Source organism: Cyrtonyx montezumae, unplaced genomic scaffold, assembly GCF_038088225.1.
Source record: "Cyrtonyx montezumae isolate F1298 unplaced genomic scaffold, pur_monq_1.0 scaffold_14, whole genome shotgun sequence".
In the NCBI taxonomy this organism is placed as follows: Eukaryota; Metazoa; Chordata; class Aves; order Galliformes; family Odontophoridae; genus Cyrtonyx; species Cyrtonyx montezumae.
In genome coordinates, this window is record NW_027071870.1 from 14,468,576 (window position 1) to 14,489,573 (window position 20,998).

Here is a 20,998-nt window from a genome sequence, read left to right on the forward strand (position 1 = left end):
GTGATAATAAACACAGTCTGTTTCTAGTGACCAACATTTCCATGCTCCAGCATTTCCAATTTAAGTTCTCTAAAAAGATAAAAATACAATATTTTTAAAAGGGAAATGAATAATAATCCTTAAATCATTAACTATTCTGTCTGCAGAGGTCTCTTGCTAGGTTCCTGGTTCAAAAGATAGCATATTACAACATTCAGTCAGAGCTTTCATTTTCTGCAACGTCTTTCTTGAGGTTTCATAGTACTTTGCAGATGTAAGGAAATCTTGCCTTGTTACCAGAGGCAGACAAGTGTCAAATCTACTGTACTAATTATGAAATAAAAGTTTCATTTACATTTTAGTCCCTTTAGAAAGCAGAGTTGAAAGACACTTTCAGGCATTATACCTGCCTGTTGGTGACACTGACAAATAATAAGGTTTCACAGTTGAATCATAATCTTTAAAATTGTTTTTCGATCTTCATTGCTCCTCAGGGAAGAGCTTATGTGAACAAGAGAAACAGTAGTACCAGAGAGAGAAAGGGAATACTGACTATTCACGAACTACTTACTGTCTAATGCTCAATTATTGTCAAATTACCTTCACTGCTACAGGCTTGTGCAAAGACACTGTGGATGCCTCATCCCTGGAGGCTTTCAAGGCCAGTTTGGATTGAGTCCTGGGCAGCCTGAGCTGGTGAGTGGCAATCAGCCCACAGCAGACGGTTGAAACTCAATGATCTTTAAAGGTCCCTTCCAGCCTTAGCCATTCTCTGATTCCATGACTAGACAATCCAAAATGATGGAGGAAGAAACTCTTTTCTCTAAATGTGTTTAGTTACAATGTTTATGAAATTGTTTTAATAAAGACAGACAAATTTCTCTTTAAGAGTAAAGTTAACTTTTTTTTAACACTCTGAACCACCACTTGGTCTGTTTGATAAATATTTCCCCTATGGTCCAGAGCAGAATCTGTGGTTGGTCATACTGTAGCCTGAAGTTGTTTTTCCTTCACAAGGCTATGAGGTTAAGAACAGTGCTGTGAGGATCTCCCTGGAAAGCCATGTGTGTCCTTTGGAGCCACACACTTAGCCTTATTTGAAGCTGGTCTTTTGCAGTTTAAGTGGTACAGGCACCACCGTGTGCCAGCATGGCATCCTTAATGGATGTACCCCAGAAAGAGAGAGAGTCCATCAAACCAAAGTGTGGCCTTTTAATTCCCTTTGGTCCTGAGCACTCACTTATCACTATCTCACAGCATCCTATATCCAAATCAAACCTGTCAGTTGTTAGAGCTCTAGCTGTATTTAATTTAGTTACTTAAAGCAGCACGACTTTTCCGTCCCAGCTGCAGATAGGTTTCTTTCAAGCTATGCTGAGTGGGCGTTTTCTCTCCTGACATGAAAGGGCAGCCAATTTGTAAGGGTAAAGATTAAATTTAGGACACTTAGTCCATAGGAGAGGAAGGAAAATAGACCTGGGAGGTGAGATAGAGGTATAGAATTTATATTGGTCATCACAAACATACATACAAATGCATACACATGTGCAGACGCACACACATTAATAGATGCATTCAAAAGCAATAAAGCTAATAATTTTGAATTGGTTATACTGTGAATCTTACCACAGAAGGCAATTCTATGTCTATTGCTAAGACTTCATGAGTTTTACCATTTCCTTTCTTTTTCCCCTGGGAGAAAGAAAAATCAGATATTCTTGTATCCCTGGGAATCCAGTAAAGCCCTAAACCAAAATATTTTACCAAGAATATAAGTGATCTGAATACAAATTTTTATGCACTCAAGAATTACTTGATGACTTTGAACCTGTCACTTGGCAATTAGTGCTTACCTGTGCTCCATTCCTCCATCTGTGGAACATGACTGTATCATAGTTTTTTAGGTCTCCATTTATTGTAGTTCACTCAGAAATCCTCTGAAGCGAGAACTGGCCATGGATATATGCAGTACCTATCAAAATTAACTCCAAGGTCTGTTTTCCTTTCAGTCTGCCTGCTTGAATCCCCTTAATACCAGTCCCTACAGAGTTGTGACCCTGAAGCAGGGGATTATAAAAGAGGATTTAACTGTGGGAAAGAGTAAGAGTGGATATGTAAATGTTAGAAAATATTGAGTGATTGTTCAGCAGGAGGGGAAGCATGTGCCGTGGGCCTTTTTTTTTTTTTTTTTTTTTTTTTTGGAACATATCAGTGAAGGTCCTATGGAAACACTATTTTTATTCATGTAGGAAAGGCAGACAAATTCTGCCAAATTTTACTTTCTAAGGACATAGACAGGAGAATGCCTGGAGAATGACATGCTTGCAGAAATTAGCTGCGTATAGCTTAAGTTTACACAGCAGAACAAACCTCTTCTGGCACACAAACTTTCTGAATAATGGAGAGAGAGCTGTTCTGGAGGCTTTGGGCTACTAACACTTCTAAGCCCAGGCTGCTTGTTTTTTCCTAAGAAAACACATTGCTGAACATCTACTGACAAATACTTAAGCTCAACTGTTACAGTGTTAGCCACTGTAACCAACAGCCAAGTGCTTTCCCAGGTTGTCATCCATAGCCCTTAAAATATCATCTCAATTTTTGTATTAGGATCATACAAATGACGTAAAACAGATGAACTAGATGAATAGGTGAAGCCAGAGGGAGAAATATCATTCTCAAGACACATCTGTGTAAAAGTATGAATCTGACCTCAAGGTTCTGGAAAACCCAAACCACAACTTCAGGTCTCTGCTGTTACAGATTTTGGAATTTGTGCTGAGTTAAATCTGTTCTCTCCATTCCTACAGCTGTGTTCTGAGTTTAACTGGTTGGATTAGAGGCTCCCCATGAGATTTTGAAATAAACAGCTCTGTATGACTTAAAGTTCACAAATTCAATCTGCTGTTTTGATATACAAGGTCAGTAAATATTAAAAAGATTATAAACACCAACACAGCAATTGATGAAAATTCCTTTCCACACAACTGATTTGCTGTGATATCTTGAAATTTAGACATGTAATAGAACTGTGATGGATGATGTAAATTAGCTTCTTTTTCCCTTTTGACTTAAATTATAATTTCCATTATCTTAGCACAGTATTAAGGTATGAGGGTAAGACTCGGCAAAATGTGGCAGTTGCTTTTTTTTTTCTTCCAAAGAGAAGACAGTTATTATAAGCAATATAAATAAATATATTTATTTATAAGCAATATTATTATTATTATAAGTTAAAACAGTGTGTTTCTTAAAGCAATTGAAAATGTCACAGTTTAAGAACATCGCTTCAATGCTGAGAGGCCATGCAGTTGGATGCAGTTCTAAATAAAAGATGACCAAATGTAGAAGTTGAGGTTTTTGAGCCAGTGGTCCTTTTTTTTGAAATCTTAACTCATTGCAAGAGATGCAAAATTAATAGGTTCTGAAGATGAAAATGCAGGTTTTGGCATTTTTGTAGTGTGTACAGTTTTGTGTGCAGTTTTGTAGAGCTGCCTCTTATGCATCTCCCTAAGGACAGAAGCTTATAAATACAAACTGGAATGAAAAAGTGGAAGTAAAGCAGCTTGAGACTATTTATCTGAGCCTTGTGGTGTTGCATCCATCCCCAATAACGATCTCTATCTTTGAAGTGAGTCTACACTTATCTTTATTATTACATTGTTTTTAAATAATTGTTTCTGGCATAGTCTTGTGTAATGTATCAACTGCCCATGAAGTGTACCAGAAGTATCTCAGGGGTGTACACATGGGTAGAAGAAGTGTCTTATAGAGAACATGTCTTCCAGCTCATGGCAGACCAGACTTACTGACTCTGTGAGTTATATTCCAGTCAGTTTTTAGTACTGATCCTCATTGCTCATCCAGATGTTCCTTAGATAGTTGTATTTTGGGAGAACACTAGACTGATAATTTCTAGTCAAAACAGGACTAAAACAAGGCTGGAATAGGACAAAAGAAGCAGAGTGCTCTGAGACAACTTGTGACATCTCAATGAAGAGGTGCAAGTCCAAACCCTTGTCTCCTGATGCCCAGTGACTCATGCAGAAATCACATTGCCATTTTCCCTTCCTCCTTATGATGGAGAATGAGTTTCCCCAGAGAACAGCAAAAAAGCTGTGGGGGAATATATTCCTTTTGCCATCTCAGACGTCATACACTGGAAAATATCTACTTATAAACTACTCATTTGCTTTCAAGTTTGTATCTACCAGCAGAATCTTGCTTCATAAAACATCAGTCTACCAAGTTAGTGAAATCCTCATTTTCAGTGCTCACTTTCTGGGCTACTTATCACAGACAGGCCCCTGTGTAGGATGGCACGGTGGCTGTCCTTCTGCTCATGCAGAATCACAAGTCAGGAAAAGCCTCATAGAAATAAGTCGTTTTCAGTGAATCTGTCTTCCCAGAGCCTCCTCCCACATTTTCTGTGTTCTGCTGTGAGCGTCAGATAACACTGGGAGAGGATCTTTTCCAACATTGTGCTTTTGACCTTGTGCTCCCTTGATGAAAGGGGCTAGTGCCAGGTCAGTGCAAGAAATAACTTTCTCTGTTGGGATATTGTGTTTAGAGCAGGGGCTTGTAAGGATTATAGACTGACCAAGAGGGTGGAATTCAAACAGTCTCCTTTACTGAGGCAGTGCTTCAGGTACACAAAAGACAGTGGAGTATCTGTATCAAAAGCTGCCAGCACAACAAAGGGTATTGTTCACTGCTGCTTCCCATGGAACAAAGGCACACATACAGGAATCACAGGATGTGATAAAAAAGGAGGAGATAGCCAAGAGCTAACAGGAAGTGGCTAAACCATTCATATACACTTTCTTTGTGTAATATCTCAACTCATTGCTTCAGATACGTAAAGTGCTCCCATGGACAAGAAAAAAATCAAATCAGATTCAAGTATGGAAAATAAAAATAACTGATATCTATTTCCTCTGTGCCACAGAAACATGGGGCTCTCAAATAGAAATCCACCAAAAATAGGTGAATGGGCAATGTATAAGGAAGTCTGTAGCCAGAAATTATTCTGGTAAACCTGTCCTTACATTATTGATGCAGAAAACTTGCATGTGCTTTTACAATAATCAGCATATTCCATGGATTTCTGTATTACCTGCAAAGCACTGGGGCTGATTAGGACAAAGTTTAATTTGGTCCTTAATCAGCTCCAGGCAAGTGGACCGCGAAATTGGCTTGACACATTAATTTTGTGTTTTATAGTAGGTAGCCCTGCTGAACTTGCCCTATTGCACCAGACCAATTTTAGGAATATATCTGTATAAGCATGAATATATATGTTCATATTTTCTATAAAAAGGCGTTTCAGCTGTCTGCAACAGAGGTGCCACAACATAAGATTTTCCACTTTGCCTTTGGACTACAGGCAGTCCCTCTCGGGCCCCACATTTAAAGCATCACACTTTCTTTTAGTTCCAGTCTGTTGATGGTGCTAATGTTTAGTGACAGTTACTCAGTACTAATGATCACCTTTGGGGATTTTCAGAGTGCTTGCCTCTTGCTGGTCATTGGTGAAATGTAATCAATAAATCTGCCAGCCAGGCTTTTCCTCTTGCCTTTCCTATTAGAATTAAATGAACATCACACTAACTGATTTGTGATGGAGTCCTGTTGCCATACAAAGCCACTTTGTATGCGCATAATGCTTGTTTAACTGATCCATGAAGCATATCATAAAATTACAAATAAACTAATTAATTAAATAAATGAGTAATACTTACATTAGAATTGTTCTTACATATATTTTTTGAGTGGAAAACGAAAAGCAAGGAAGATGAAAATTGTTTTAAAATGTATTCTTGATGAACTGTTCCAATTAGCTTTTCTCTCTCCATCTCATGTCTTTACTGGCATAAAGGATCATTCCTTACTTTCCCATTCTGACATGTTCCAACCAGTTTCCTCTTTGTTCTTTTCTGTGTGGTTGCTCCCCAAAGGCTGCTTGTTTCTTTTTTGTAGGGAGCAGAGGATGTCACTGTGTAATCTCTCAATATTATCAATCAGCAGTTTATAATCTGTCAACTGAAAGATTGCACTGTTTATTTTTAAACAACTATCCTTACTTCACTGACATTATTTTCCATTTATGATTGTAAGTGTAATTCTTCAGCCTTTCCATCTGTTTGATGGAAAATTACAGGATTCAAATAAATGTTAAATGTTTTCCGTGGAGATGAGAAGATCGTGTTTTTGACCATATGTAGAAAAAAAAGTTCTTGCAAACATCAACGAGAAAATTCAATAGAATATTAATATTGTGTTCAGCTTAATCAAGTTTAAGGAAAGCAACATCTAGAAGATCTTTCTTCACATACTAAGAAGTAGTGTAATTCCAGAGCCACTTCTGTTTGCTTTCCAGGGCTGAGAAGCTTCAGCTAAAAGCATCCTTTGTGATAGTGAGTGAGTAGGTGCCTCTGTAACTTATAACATTTATACAGAGTGAAGGCTTCCAGGCTTCTCAGAAACAACAGTGCCTATCACATGATAACAGAAAAAAGTCAGAAGAGTAAAACATTGATTTTTTCACTCTCTGCTTCTTTACTTCATGGGTGGGAAAACAGAGTTTATGCCCTTCTGTAGCTCATTAAGCTTTTCTGAGAATTGACAATTTAAAAGCTGATTTCTGTGATTAATTTGTTAAAATAATTATGGTCTAAATGTGGTCAACACCTGAGGAAGCTGGGAATTAAGAGAAAACAAGTCTGCTACTGGTGGTCAGATCCTTACCCTGGCAAAATGCCTATCATTTCCTTGGTTCCTACTGTCAACAGCTGTAACACGTCTTTTGAAAGCAGCAGAGGAGTGCTGGATCCACTGCCTCAGCTGAGCATCACATAGCTGAGGTCATCCAGGGGAGGACCATCTGTGGCCAGGAGACTTCTCTTTGGCTACTAAGCAAGTGCTGCTTTTTTATTTTTATTTTTCTGTTTCAGGAGTCAGTGCTCCTCCTGTGACAGTGTGTGTTTGGTATGTGAGTTTGAGGCACTAGAATTAAACCACAGTGTCAGAGCCATGGCAGAAAAATAGGAGGCAGAGGCTACTCCATTGAATTCCTCTGAGCTTGCTATCAATAATTTGGAGTTTCAGTGACTCCAGGTTACATCATTTAATTGACTTATGCTCTGCTTTACTTCTTGTGGGATGAGGGTCAACTTTTTTGGCCAGTTAAGAAACATAAATGTTATCAAGTAGCAGACAAAATGCTGTTTCCTGGATTTCATAGATTGTGTCCTGTGGGGAGAAGAGAGAGGGAGAGGGAGAGCATTTGAGTTCGTGCTATTTCATGGTGATCTAGTTTGGTTTAGTCTCAACTCCCACAAAATGAAATTGCATCATCCTGAAGTTTTAGGCATATTTTGACATAATTTACATATAAAATCAACCATTCTCATTCTATCAGTATAAGTAGTTTAGATCCCATATCTTTTTGAAGATATTAATCATCAGTGTAGTGGATTTTCTAAGACAAAGGCAACCAAAAACTGAACCTGAAAATGACATCTGTGTAATGAAGTGTTTCAGAACCAGAGCTCAGGAATAGGCTATGAACATATGCACATACAAAATGTGTAACACCTACGTTTGTGTTCTGCCTCACTCCTCATATATGAGTTCTGTCACACACATGTGAATAAGTAGCATATGGTCTTCAAAAAATACTTTTGTGGATACTCTTAAAATACATAGCACAAGAAGTGATTCCCTTCTTCTGAGGAAAACTGTGATAGTTTTTCTCCCTATATGCACTGATATTTTAAGCTTTTTTTCATCAACATGTTGTTGACAAGACCAGGAACTGTGTGGAGGCTGCTCAGCTCTCTAAACTGGTAGAAATGTTCCCCCAGACTCAACTCTGACCAAGTGCTAACTGGGCTGTGTGTCTCACTGTGGGAAGGAACTGCTTTGTCCAAGGGCAAAAGAACCCTAGGGGAACAAAGAACCAAGACTGGTACAGTTACATTATCTTTCCATTTATGACATGGAAGAATTTTCCTACTGTGCAAGGGTACTGGAAAGAATGGATGAGATTATAGTAGCACTATGAGAGGGAAATATTTCTCAGGGTATTCCCACTGCTGGCTGCATCCTCCTGTGAAGAAAAGTCTTTAAGGCAACCATGACAGCATCACTCTGAACCACTGATGTGTAATCATCCTTACTTGATCTTTTCTGCTCTCACCTCAGCCCATATTGCCTTCTAGGTTGTGCCAGCCACTTGGCAGAAGGGCTCTCCTTCAAGATGTATTATTAACATGCTCTAGGTTGAAAGCATATCCCCAAGGAAAAGGAGGGAGGTTATACTTAACTTTGAGCTATGATTAGTCCACAGCCTGCACCGGGTACACCAGTGCTATGTGAGGACAGTAAGCCACGCTGAAGGAGAAGATGGGAGAGTGTATCTGTGGGAAGGGCTTCTGCTGGACTGATCCCTGGAAATCAGACTCATTGAAATGTCAGCAAGAGAAACTAGGGAGATTTCCACTTTGATACAAAAGTATTTCTTTTTAATATAAATGTTAAATTACTTTTATAATTTGTTATATTGTTATATTGTAATTGTAAGTGTAATAAAAAGTCAAAATTCCAACTAGACCTAAATCTCTTGAAAAATACATTGCACTGCTAAGGGGAAGAGCTTTAGGTAGGACAGGGTAGTCCTACTACCCCGGGTGCACCACCATCCACAGCAGGCACACTGACTCAATAGGAAACATGCCATGCAGTTCTACACCCCCAGGCAGACATGTGCTTGTAGTCCTCCTCGCATAACCAGCAGGAAGGCAAATGCTCACTGCTGGGCTTGGGATGTTTCTGAGCAGTGAAGAATAACTGCACAAGGCCTCAACTGCAGACGTGTGATAGGCAGGTCCATTAGGGTTGCTCTTTTCTGTTTTGTCATATTTTGTTTTTGTTATGTGCCGAGAGTAGAGTAGTATTGCCAGCACTTATAACAGAGCATAACGAGACCAAAGTCAGTATGACTGCTCACAGAAATAAGCAGCATGTCCAATACAAAATGCTGACAGGATCAGGCTCTGGGACTAAAAAATTCTCATTAAAGGGTTTTCATTTTTTATCACTTCCATTCAGCCCTGTCACCCCTGTTCAATAACTAACACCATTGGCTTCAGCTGAGTAAAGATTACATGTGAATGCAATGACTGATGGATTAGGCCATGACTTGTGAGATGTATTTTCTTTTTCCAGAACACTTTGCTTTGGTCTTTTTACAGATGACAATTATAGCATTTGTGCAGGCTGATAACACTACAGTGCTGCAAATACCAAATTAAATAGTTGCTCTGGTTTGTATTTTTTTTCCCCTGTTTTCAGGAATTGCATGCATGCCAACATATTTTGAATCCTATCCAACATTTCTGCACTCTATAACTTTCAGAAATACAGCAATTATAAGCCATTAAAATGAACCAATTTATGAAATACAGATGCCAATTTATAGGAAAAATCAGTGCTTGTATTATATCGCTGAATTGACATGTATTAAGTAATTAATGGTTAGAACAGGCATTTCTTTAAGGCACCCATCCTTACATGAGGTTAAATTATGTTCCAAAGGGATAATTGTAAATTAACAAACTGCATAGGTGCAGATGTTAGGGAGCCATGGGGAGACTGCGAATTTCAGATTAGGTTTTCTATATGGAGATGACACAAACTTTCTACAGAAAACAAAGGCTGTCCACCAGTGCAGGAAGGGTATGAACTGGGTCAGAGCACATTTCTGTACAACCCAATTGCATAAAGGGTCAACTGATTTTTGTATATATTTTTCTAGGGATAGGATGTCGCTTGGACTATATTGTATAAAAAATATGCAGAAGAACACAATTTTCTGTGGGCTTATTTCTATTTTGACATGAACGTTGCATACTTCCATGTTGACATTTCTGTATATTCCACAGTTTATTCACAGTTAACTATCTTGAGGCCATCAATCCTGTAAGGTCAGGAGAGGGAACCAAAGTATGATTTGGCCAGTACTGAGGGTATACTCTGTACATGAGTTCACTCCATATATTCACTCCGGTGTTGATAGTACAAAAGTCAGTTTGCAGTAATCTGCCACTGATGGAGAAACCATATGCCCATCCTGGGAGGGCTGATACCACCAACCGTCATAGCATCTAAAATCTGTTAGTGAGGGATAAGGAAAGAAATTAGCACACTTTAAAAAGAAATCATTGTAAATTACTAGCATATAAATCAATTTTTGTAAATATGAAGCACGTTCTACTGTGACATAAATCTACAGCCACCCCATTTTCTTTGTCTGAATAAATCAGTTTGGGTTCAACCTGACTTGCAGAAGGCAAGGTATCTATATGCAGCTTCCTATTTTATTTCCTGTTTCTGTTTTTATGTTTCTGTTATACTTTTTTTTTATATACAAACCCATGTTGGGCTGGAAATGAAGGCACGTAACAATTTTGCTGTGCTCAAATAAGCATCTAACTTTTTCCATGCCGTAAAATAAAACCCAAAAAAAAAAAAAAAAAAAACAGAACTACAAAAACATGCTGTTAAAGTAACAGTGTCTGGATGAAAGCAAGGAAATCCAAAGTTAAGTGCCTGGTGTCCTTTAACTCAATTGTATTGTGTTTAGAGAGATTGCACTTTGCAGCACTTCACTGTGTGATCATTTCCACCCCTGAAATCCCAAACACAATGGGGTGAATTAACTGGAGGGGAACCATTAACTCTGTTGCTGTCAGACAAGCTGACTGTTGCCTAATAGCTTGCTGAGAAACAGGATTCATATTGACAAGAAAAGTTAGGACTTGATGATCCCCTGTGAGTCTGGTGCACTCCTTAAGAGCAAAAAATTAACAAAATTAACCACCAACCAAAGCTCTACAGCAGAGACTCTCTTTCAGACTTTTGTTGTTGTTGCTGTTTTTTGTTTGTTTGTTGTTTTGTGGTGTTGGGTTTTTTTGCATCTCATATTGCAAGCCCTCAGGCACTAGATCTGTGGAGTGAATATTTCATACACATCCTTATACACAAAAATTGACATACATAATATGTTATATATCCTTTTGTTTCCATACATAATATCCCACGTGGTGATTTCTAGAAAAGGATTTGCGAGAAAGTAGCAAATCTATTCTGAGTTGTAACTGTAGGCAAAATTTTACTAAACCCCTTGTCACTACAAATTGAATATAAAAGAAACTATGCACCAGTTCAGTATAATATAAAGTCTTCTTGGTTCTGGGATTTCTAAATAACTCTCATGCACAGAGTGTTATTTCTGAAGTTGTAGACTGCAGTTGCTAGAGCTTCAAAGGCCCCACATAAGTAAAACAGTGTTAGACGTTGCTTATCGGAGATCCCAGTTGTCATATTGCTCTACAAACAGAGGTACTTCCAGTCTACAACATGTGTCAGAACATTTACCTTATCAGATATTTGTGCAGGCTTCAAATGGATCAGAAATAACACTAGGAATCAGAAGCTTCCTGTCCCAAAAGGATAGGTATCATCAAACTGGCCATAAAGAGATTTACATAACGGAGGTGAACAAGGCCATGAGATCTCTAGCACAGGTACAGTGAGCAAATCAAGGCCGGGCATAGTCCTTGCTAAACAGCCAGTAACTGACAGACCAAAAAAGATGCCATGTGGGTTAGTTGTTAGGGCACACCACTGGATGTTTAGCACAAAGCCTTCATGCAGCCAAGCCCAAAGCAAGTCTCCTGAATGTTTACGTACAACCTGAAGTCATGGCCAGATTTAAAACATACTCCACACTTGCCACAAACCTGCCATCTCAGAAAATCAAGCTGCAGGTTGATGCCTGATTTTTTTTTTTTTTTTTTTTTGTATGAGGCATAATTTAACTTGAGTCCCCTCTTTAGCTTTTAGACTTACTTGTGTGATTTTGAATACCGAGGCATGGGGAGATTAAGTGGCTTTGTCAGTGACTTTCATTACTCTGGTAGGTCTTTCATTACTTTCATTACTGTGGTAGGTCTAGGCATTAGACCTTGATGTTGGGTATTCAGAGGAGTACTTTGCTTCCCTAATAACTGAGTGGGAATACACTGCATTCTTATTTTGAAGATTCACATTTGATTTTCAATTCTTTCATCTCCAGAGAAAGGAGCACTCTGCCTGCGCAACTACACAAGCCAGTATTTCTGTCAATTAGTGAACTGTAGCAGAATGGAGAATGTCCATTCTGGCATACTCATTTAAACAATGAGTGAAATAGTAGGGAATATTGTAAGCTAATTGCTCCCATCCAAACTGTTTTTCCCAATGACTTTTCTTTGTGCTTCTATTACTAGTTGAATTCAGCTACTCTGTATGAAACACATAATGGCTGAGCTGAAAATAAACATAAAAAAAATGTGATAATTTTAAAATAAGCAGCCAGCCACTATTAATTTACTTGATGCTCATTACATTAATATGAGTAATAACTTATACATTTGGTATTAAAATAGTCTCCAACCGAAAAGTTGGTTTGCTTTTAATTTTATTTCAAGAAAAATAATTGATATTTAAAACTTCACTTATTTTTCTCTATTCTCAAATCTTTTAGAAGATCAGGAAAGTAAATAATCTGTAAGGTGGCTAACAGTGAGCTATAGAGCTTTTTAAGGGTTCATGCCCTGCCTATACTTACCACAGACCAGGTATCTTCAGTGGCTTCTTGGAGGGTTTCCTTGTGGAAAGACTGGTGGAAATGGAGGCAGATACTGGAGAGAGTAAGAACCAGCCTACACAGGAGTCAGCCCATGTAGTTACTCTCTGATGTGTCTTTGTTTTATAACCCATGGGGGATATAAGAGTTCCATTTCCATGACTGTCAATCTAGTGCGTCTTTTTGAGCAATATTGTTCTCTAGATACTCAAGTCAGTCTTACCAAAATTCATGATGACACTGATGTGACACAATAAAAGCAGAATCCATTGCCTTGGTTTGTTCTGAGGTGGGTTTTTCTGTTTGTTTTGTTTTGTGTTGTTTTAAGGTACTGCCTTCCATTACAAGAGAAAACAGAAATTTTGACATTGTTTTGCTATTTGAGCCAGCAAGCTGAAATGATAACATCTCTTCTAGTGTGCTTGCAGCAAATGCAGTCTTTCGGTTACTGGAAAAGACATGAGCAGAAAGTTTTTGCTTTTTTCTTTGTTTTTGATTGACCATATTCTTTTGAATGTGTTCCATATTCCACAAATTGGTCTTCATCTGGTACTTTGTATGGAAATCTATCTGTCTGCTGGTGTTATGGAAACGTAACATATTCAGATCCCTTTTATAAAATGTGAATTCTTTGGAGAACAAACAAGTTTAACAATGGGTACTATCATCTGTAGACTGTGAATTTCCTAATTGGCCTCCAATGAAGTCTAACATAATTGTGGATGTTTTAATTGATTCTGCTTTCAGATTCAATAAGCTATTAAAAACCAAAAGCAAACCCAGAATTCTACTTCTGGACATAGTATAAAAACAATAGAAAATTGTTTGTAAGGGAATGGCCTACTTAGTCCTCACTCTCCATCCAGCCTGACTAGCACTGCAGGAAGTCTGTGTTTTTATAAAATTGGTTTATATAGCCATTAGTGTTTAATAGTCAATATTTTTCAGTGGTAGTTTCATTTTATTATTGCTGTCAGCAAGACTAAAAGGCTTTAATTCCTTAATATATGGTCATGGAGCAAATAAAACCCAGTGGTACAAAGAACAGCACACTGGACTAAAAGGACAGCTGTTCCTCTTTGATTAGGGAGGTATGCAATAGTTGCAGTATGGTCTTGCTCCTTTTCACCTGAAAAAAATTATCTCCATTTCTGACCTGCACTTCACTTGACCTGAGAAGGGCTGGGAATTTGCTTTGGTGATCACAGTGTACTCCTGAAGAGTCCAGTCACTTAGTAGTGCCCTGCCTTACTTTTGAGTTAACTCTTGCAGCCTGTTTCTTGCCGCCTCTGACCTATCTGTAATGGAGCATCTTTATCCTGTGGCAGAGCCTGAGCCACCAATCCTTTCACTGAGTCAGAACAGATGTGAGAAAGCTGTGACCAGTAACATTTCCCTTTGCCCTAGCAAGATGTGGCTGCACATGTCAGCCAATTTCCTACCATAGCTATTTGTTTCTCCTTGTTTCCTTATATTTGTTTTCACATGCACATTCTCCAGACATTGTCCCTTAATGCATAATCATTCACTGTGTATGCACTCCGGGGACCCCCTGTCAGACATGAGCCAGAAAGAAAAAATAACTTATTTTTTTCCATAGTTACTGGCAAATGTGTGTTGAGGGGTGAACTTTTATTTGTTCCCTAAACAACTAAAAAAAAAATCAAAAGGAGTATCTGCCACTGCTCAGATTAAATCCAAACTGTCTGTTAAACCTCTAATTATCAGCTTGCCTTGTGGGTAAAATGGTACCATTCAATTATTGTTTTTTGTTCTCTTGTCAGCTGCAAAAAAACATATTATCACTGCTTTTCAAACCAGAAAAAGGAGCAGAAATTCTGCAAATTGCTTTCTAAACGTAGTTACTTTAAAGCTAATACCTCTCTGTAGCATGTCAGAAATTGTATAATGCAATGTTGCATGCAAATTGTATTTAATGTAGGTATTCCAATTATTTGTTTTACATTATGTAATTTTATTGAAATGATTTCTTTTGTTGCCATGTTACATGTGGTTCGGTTTGACACATCCAACTTAGCATGTTAAAAATAAACACATACACAAGCACATATAAACTTGCCTGCACACATTTCATCAAGAATGTATTTACGGTTTGTATATGTTTATGTATTTATGTATTACTTAAGTAAAGTAAAAATTGTCAAACAAAGGTTAGCTCTCTGCAACAGGAGAAATAAAACCACCTTTTCAAGAGTAATTTCAGGGCTAATTGTATTGGACATGCTTCATACTTATTTGTTTATTTACTTAATCTTAGAGGGTATGCGTGTCTAAAATATCCTTGATCAATTTATTTTCTCTTTGTCTGCGTGTGGCACTGGCAACAGCTACCAGTGAGCACCACAGTATGTACCCTCCAAGGTATCATCACAGCTCTGCTGTACAGCTGGAGGGACTGAAGCTTCACTACTCCCGTGATAAAGTACATGACATTTTACACCAGACCTAGCTGGTAAATTTTACATATTACACTTCCTTAGTTTTTCATTTCTCTATTTCCATCATGTGAAATCTATTTTACTAAAGCAAGCAGTTCAGCAAAGAGATTTCCTCCAGAGATTGTTAAAACTCTCCCCCTCTCTGATTTCTCCTTCTGTATAGCCCTGTAAGTGTGGTGTTACAGAACCCTGTAAGCTTACAGCAGGGATCTGTAACACCGTCACTGGTGGCAAAGAAGCATACTTTTTACTGAGCTCCTAATTTGCAAGAAATATATCTTAGCAAGGCTGGCTTAAAGGTGGTACAGCATCAGCCTTATTGCATCATATGTTGCTGGATATTGCTTTTATTTTTTTTTTCTCAGAATGATGATTTTAAAAATATTCCAGGACTTGCTAAGGCACTGAAAAATAGGGGCCTCTTTTTCATCCTCCCACTCTCAGTGGAAAATTCTGTGGTTTTATTTGCAAAAGAAAAGCTATGTCGCTCACAGTGCTTGAACCACGTTATTCTCCTTAGTTAATGTTAGAAAGAACTAAATATTTATTCTGTGAAGTAGCTAGTTCTCTGATATCTACTTTGAAAGGCTACTAGGAAAATCTATCATTTTTCAAACATCATCTACTCTTAGTCTTTTCCTATGACAGAAAATACTCGGTGCATGACTTGCCAATTAGAAAATCTACTTGCCTTAGGCAAGTGGTGAGAGGAATATTACAATGTGGTGTTAACCCCCTGCTGGGTTTTTATTTAGCTGTCATGATAGTGGCACAGGAGTTTTCTTTCATGGACACAGAACAGTGCAGAAGTATACACAGTGAGTTTCCCCAAAGTTTCCATCTCTGATCATTACATGTCCTTACTCAAAGACAAATGATGCTTTGACTTCTATTGACTGAGAAGAGACCTCAAGAGGTCAGAGGCAAGGAGATTCAGTGAAGCCAGGCAGCCAGGAGGGTCAGGTCACACCTCATTAGTAGACATGCAGGTAGGAGAGCTTTATATTTGTTTCAGGCCCATGCAAGGGTGCCTTGGCAGCTTGAGTTATGCTGACAGCCTCCCCTCAAAGGAAAAGAGAGTGTCAGGCAAGAGAGATGAAACATGTTTCACTGTCACCCTCCACACAGCGTAAATGGATGGCCCAGCACCTTGCCATCAGCGACATTCCCATCTGGGGAAAAAATGGAAGAGTTGAGCTTGATGTTATAAATCACCATAATTTGTTACAATTTCCAAAGACAAATATGACAGGGTGGAATTACTTTGCGGTGCTGAGACAGTCATTTGCGAAAGCCATAAAGTGCCAGTATAAATCTAAGGATGAGATATATTTAATGTGAAGAAACAAAGCACAGTGTAACCTCAGTGTGTTGTATTTACCAAGAATTTAGCTGTGGTGATGCCATGGTATTGCTGATTGTTAGTTTCATTTAACACTTGGAAATCAAACTCACTCTTCTCTAAAAATTTGAATGAGCTAGCAAGAATTTTCTGCTTGTTTTAGGTCCACTGAACGATTAGAATATTTATTATGTTCTTCAAGAAAAATGATACAATGCTCAATTTTGACAAAATAGTTTAGGGAGGTTATATGTGAGATTCCAGAGAAAGCTGAGGCACTGTTAACGCATTCAGGGCTGTGTCTTTGCAGCCATTCCCATTTAGCAGCGCTTAAAATAACATGCTGACATCCTATTCCTTCTGGAAGTGTGCAGGTCACAAGCATTACTCCCAAAAGCTGTATCTTGAAACGTTGTTTTTTTTTCTTTTTTTCCCCTTCACTGATGATGGCAGAGTTCAAGAAGACATTTTGAAGACATGTTGTTGAAAAAAATCAGAGGCGAATTGAAGGTGTTACCCTGTGACATTTCTGTGGTCACAGTATAGATCATCGATTTTGTATGCTCTATAACAGACGCCATTTGAGGAACCTCTTTCTGGCATACATAAAGGAGTGTGAGTGTTGAAAGTGTAGCTGAAGCCAAAATTGCTAATCATTGCCTGTGTGCTCTGGGTTTGCTAAGCCTGTCTGCACCTTGATTTACCCACACATAAAATGAGGACACAGCTAGCCTTCCTCACCTTTCCAGTAAAATGATTTGAGTGACCCATAAGTAAAAGGATTCCCAAAGAAAAGTGCAAAGTCCTTGTTAGTAGTTTTCAATTTAATAGCAGTCTTTTTTTATTTCCTAGGTGAGAGAATGATGGCACATTACGCACCATTTTGTAAAGGCCAGAAAAAGAGAGAAAAAATTCTAAGTGCTGATTTGGCAGTCACTTAGATAAGTCTTCCCCAAGCCCTGGCTTTTTGCTTCCATAAATTCCAGTGTTGTTATGTCAGTGAGTAGATGATGATATGCTCACCCATTCCACATTTGGGTGTTATCAGGAGAGCGATGAAACACATTTTGGTGTTGCAGTCGCTACTGAATAAATCAAACCCCAGTGATGCAGTGTGATGGTATGAAAATCTCACAGCCTGCGAAGCCAGTCACTCATACGTGATGAAACTGGATCATGCTCCTTAAAACACTCTCAGCCAGAGCTCTCAATATGTCAGCTTGCTGCTCTGGAAGAAATTGGCAGGTGGTTTGAGCTTGTTGAAATGACAGTAACTTAGCAAATGTTAAGAAGGAAGGTTTTACTGCTACTTTTCCCACTTCCCACTGTCCTATGGATGGAGTTTGGCTTGTTTCAGCCCTTCAAGATGCCTTTCATGAAGTCTAACAACAGCATGTAGGCAGCCTGCAGTAATTGCCTTTACAATTTATGCCTTTGTCACTCTATGATTTCCAGGGCTCTGCTCTTGTCAGTGTATCCAATACATGATGATAATAATGAGACAGTTGTTTTCATGCTTGTATTATCATTGTGTTTTCATTCTGTTTCTTGAGAGGAGCTACTGTGAGTGGATACTGTCCATGAAGTAAGGTTTATTTCTACAAGGCTTATCTTTCAGGAAACTGCCAATTGGCACATCTTCACCAACACTAAGGGACCTGCAGTGGTTTTGTAATCCTGCTTTATGTGGAATGGAAATCATGTGAACAGTGATGAGAGACTCCTTTTCCCTGCTGAATTGATGCATGAGCAGTGTGTGGAAGCTCACTGAGTCTGACTGACGGCTTCTGGTTGTTGTGATGAGTGCTCTCGCAGGTTTTCCATCCCTCTCTAGAAAAAAAAAAGTTAAAAAACAACCTTAGAAAAATAAACACCTGATTTCCGTCATGAGCAGAGGTTAGCAAAGAAGGGGTTTGAATCTGTTGCCTGAGACATTCAATAAAGGGAGAAAGTAGTTCAGCATCTTGTCGTTCAATGCCAATTTACTGCTTTAGCAGCAGTATCAGGAGGAAATTTGAGGCAGCACTCATACACACTACACTACTGTGAATATGGCAAAAGCTGCTGAACTACACGCTGAGGAACCAGCTGGGTTACATCGTGTTTCCTCCAGACTTGTCTGGATTGCCTGAGTGTGGACCTGAGCTGCTGTGCTCCAAGAGCAGCATGAAATGGGGAGGGAGGAGAAGGGAAGGGCCTGCATGTGCCATGATGAGCACTGTGGGCTCCTAATGCAGGAAAAGTGTCAGGTAGAACCTTCACAGCTGGCTATTTCCTTCCAGATGAAACCTGGATCTGAACAGAGAGGATGACATGTCTGAAGCCTGGCAGTGCTTGGGCCTGAGGAGACAGTCAGGTGTGACATTCTCCCTGGCATGAAAAAGAAGCATGAGAGTCAAAGATTGAGAAAACACTAAGTTTTGTGCCTTTGTTCATCTAAATATCCTTACTTTCTTGCCTTCACACTGACCTGTCACACCGAAGCATTTCCGAAAGCATTTCAATCTATTTTGCTGTGATCCCAGAGGGAAGGAGTGGTGGGAGGATATTTTAACAGAAAGCAAGAAGGGCAGCGGACCTTCCTCCTGCACAAAGTGCAGCCACCAGCCTGCACAGTGCTGTGAGAGCTGTCCTGCTGTTCCCACCTCTCTTCCCCCTCCAGGGCTCAGCCAGCCTTTCACTCTGAGACTGTGTGGCTTTCGTGCTTGTTTTTGATATATTCATCATTTCAGCAACAGCAACATCGTCACAGTTGTATCACTTTTTGCTGGCTGTTGCCCACACCTCGCAAAGCTGCTGCCAGATCAGGAATGGTTTGCAGGCAATGTCATCAAGAGGAAGAGGAGCTGTGAGGGAGAGCAGGAGAAGGCTGTGAGGTGCTGTGAGCACTCTCAGGAACAGAGTGAGAAAGAGCTGAGAAGTGCTGCTGGTTGGTGTCTGGTGCTTCACCAGGCTGAGCATGGCCTGCTGAGGGATAGGTTTAGCTACTCCTCACTGCTGAGGAACCTCCTCCACCTTTATACAGGCATTTTTTTGCAATTCCATGTGCCTTTATCATAGAATCATAGAATCACTTGAGTTGGAAGGAACCCTTAAAGGTCATCAAGTCCATCTCCTCTGCAATGAACATGGACATCTACCACTCAATCAGATTGCTCAGAGCTCTGCCCAGCCTGAGCTTGAACATCTCCAAGGACAGGACAGCCACCACCTCTATGGGCAACATTCCTCTACTTCATTACCCTGATTGTAAAAAACTTCTTCCATATATCCAATCTAAATCTCTCCTCTTTTACTTTGAAACCATTTCCCCTTTCCCTGGCACAGTACATCCTACTAAAGTGTTTGTCCCCTTCTTTTGTATAGCCCCCCATTTGGATACCAAAAGGCCACTCTCAGGTCTCTTCTCCAGTTTAAACAGCCCCAGCTCTCAGGTTATTCTTATAGGGAAGGTGTTCCATCCCCTGGATCATTTCCGTGGCCCTCCACTGGACACATTACAACATATCCATTTCTCTCCTTTACTGAGAACTCCGTATCTGGACGCAGTACACCAGGTGAGGCCTCACAAGGACAGAGGAGATTATTCGTCCTATTTCTGTTATTGATTCTCACCTCAGCATGCTCTAATATACTCAGGTTTAGCTGAGCACAATTTTATTCCCTAGACGTTATTTATCTTTTAACATTTGTTTTAGTTTTGAATGAACAAAAGAACAAAAGTGACACTGGGTTTTTTTCCTCTGTTTTTGATTTTGCGTTTGTGTCACTGTAAGAACACAGATAAGTGTCTAACCACTCTGGTTGAGTTTAGATCTCCTATGGTAAGACATTGTCACTATGTCTTCATTGTCACGGTCTGGCAGCTCTCAGAAGTAGACAATCTGAATTATTTTTTCATCCCTTTGACCTTAAAAACAAGAGTAGTCGTGATTTCTCTATTTGGCATATATAGTTGACAACATGAATGCTGCCCAGAAGGCACCTGGAGTTGTTCAAGTTCACAGTGACCTGATATAGACTTCCAGTGTCTGGAATTGGAATGGTGACACTTATCCACCACCCCTCATCTGTGCAGAGACTGACAGATATGTGTCAGCACAATAGAATAAGACAAGTCAATAAGGAACTGGAAGGCACTTGGGAAGCACTGTGTGCATGCAGACTTCTTATGAGAATCCTATTAGATACATGAGATACACCCCCACTGTCTCTGCACCTCCTCCCTTTGGATAGTCATACATCATGTCTGACAGTGGGCTGAGAGGTGGGAAGGGAACATTATCATATCTTCTCTACTTAGTGCACTGGGAATCAGATTATCAAAGCAATCAAAAGTTTACCCTTTGGAATGGAGATGGGATGCTTAGGGAATTGATTGCATCCCCTTTACCTAGAATAATTCACAACTGTGAAAATCAGAGCAAGTGACAGATATTTGCAGAAAGCAACAGATGAAAGTTGTCTTATGCTTTTATATCCACGGCACCTCTTCTTTCTTATCATCTGCTGAAAGCTGAATGTCTTTAG

The 20,998-nt window shown here is 39.3% G+C and overlaps 1 protein-coding gene across 1 annotated transcript in view; it reads left to right on the top strand.

Annotated features, from left to right (window-relative positions):
• Nucleotides 1-20,998, top strand: part of ADARB2 (adenosine deaminase RNA specific B2 (inactive)) — a 298,031-nt gene that overhangs the window by 97,063 nt on the left and 179,970 nt on the right. The gene's annotated exons all lie outside the window — the stretch shown is intronic.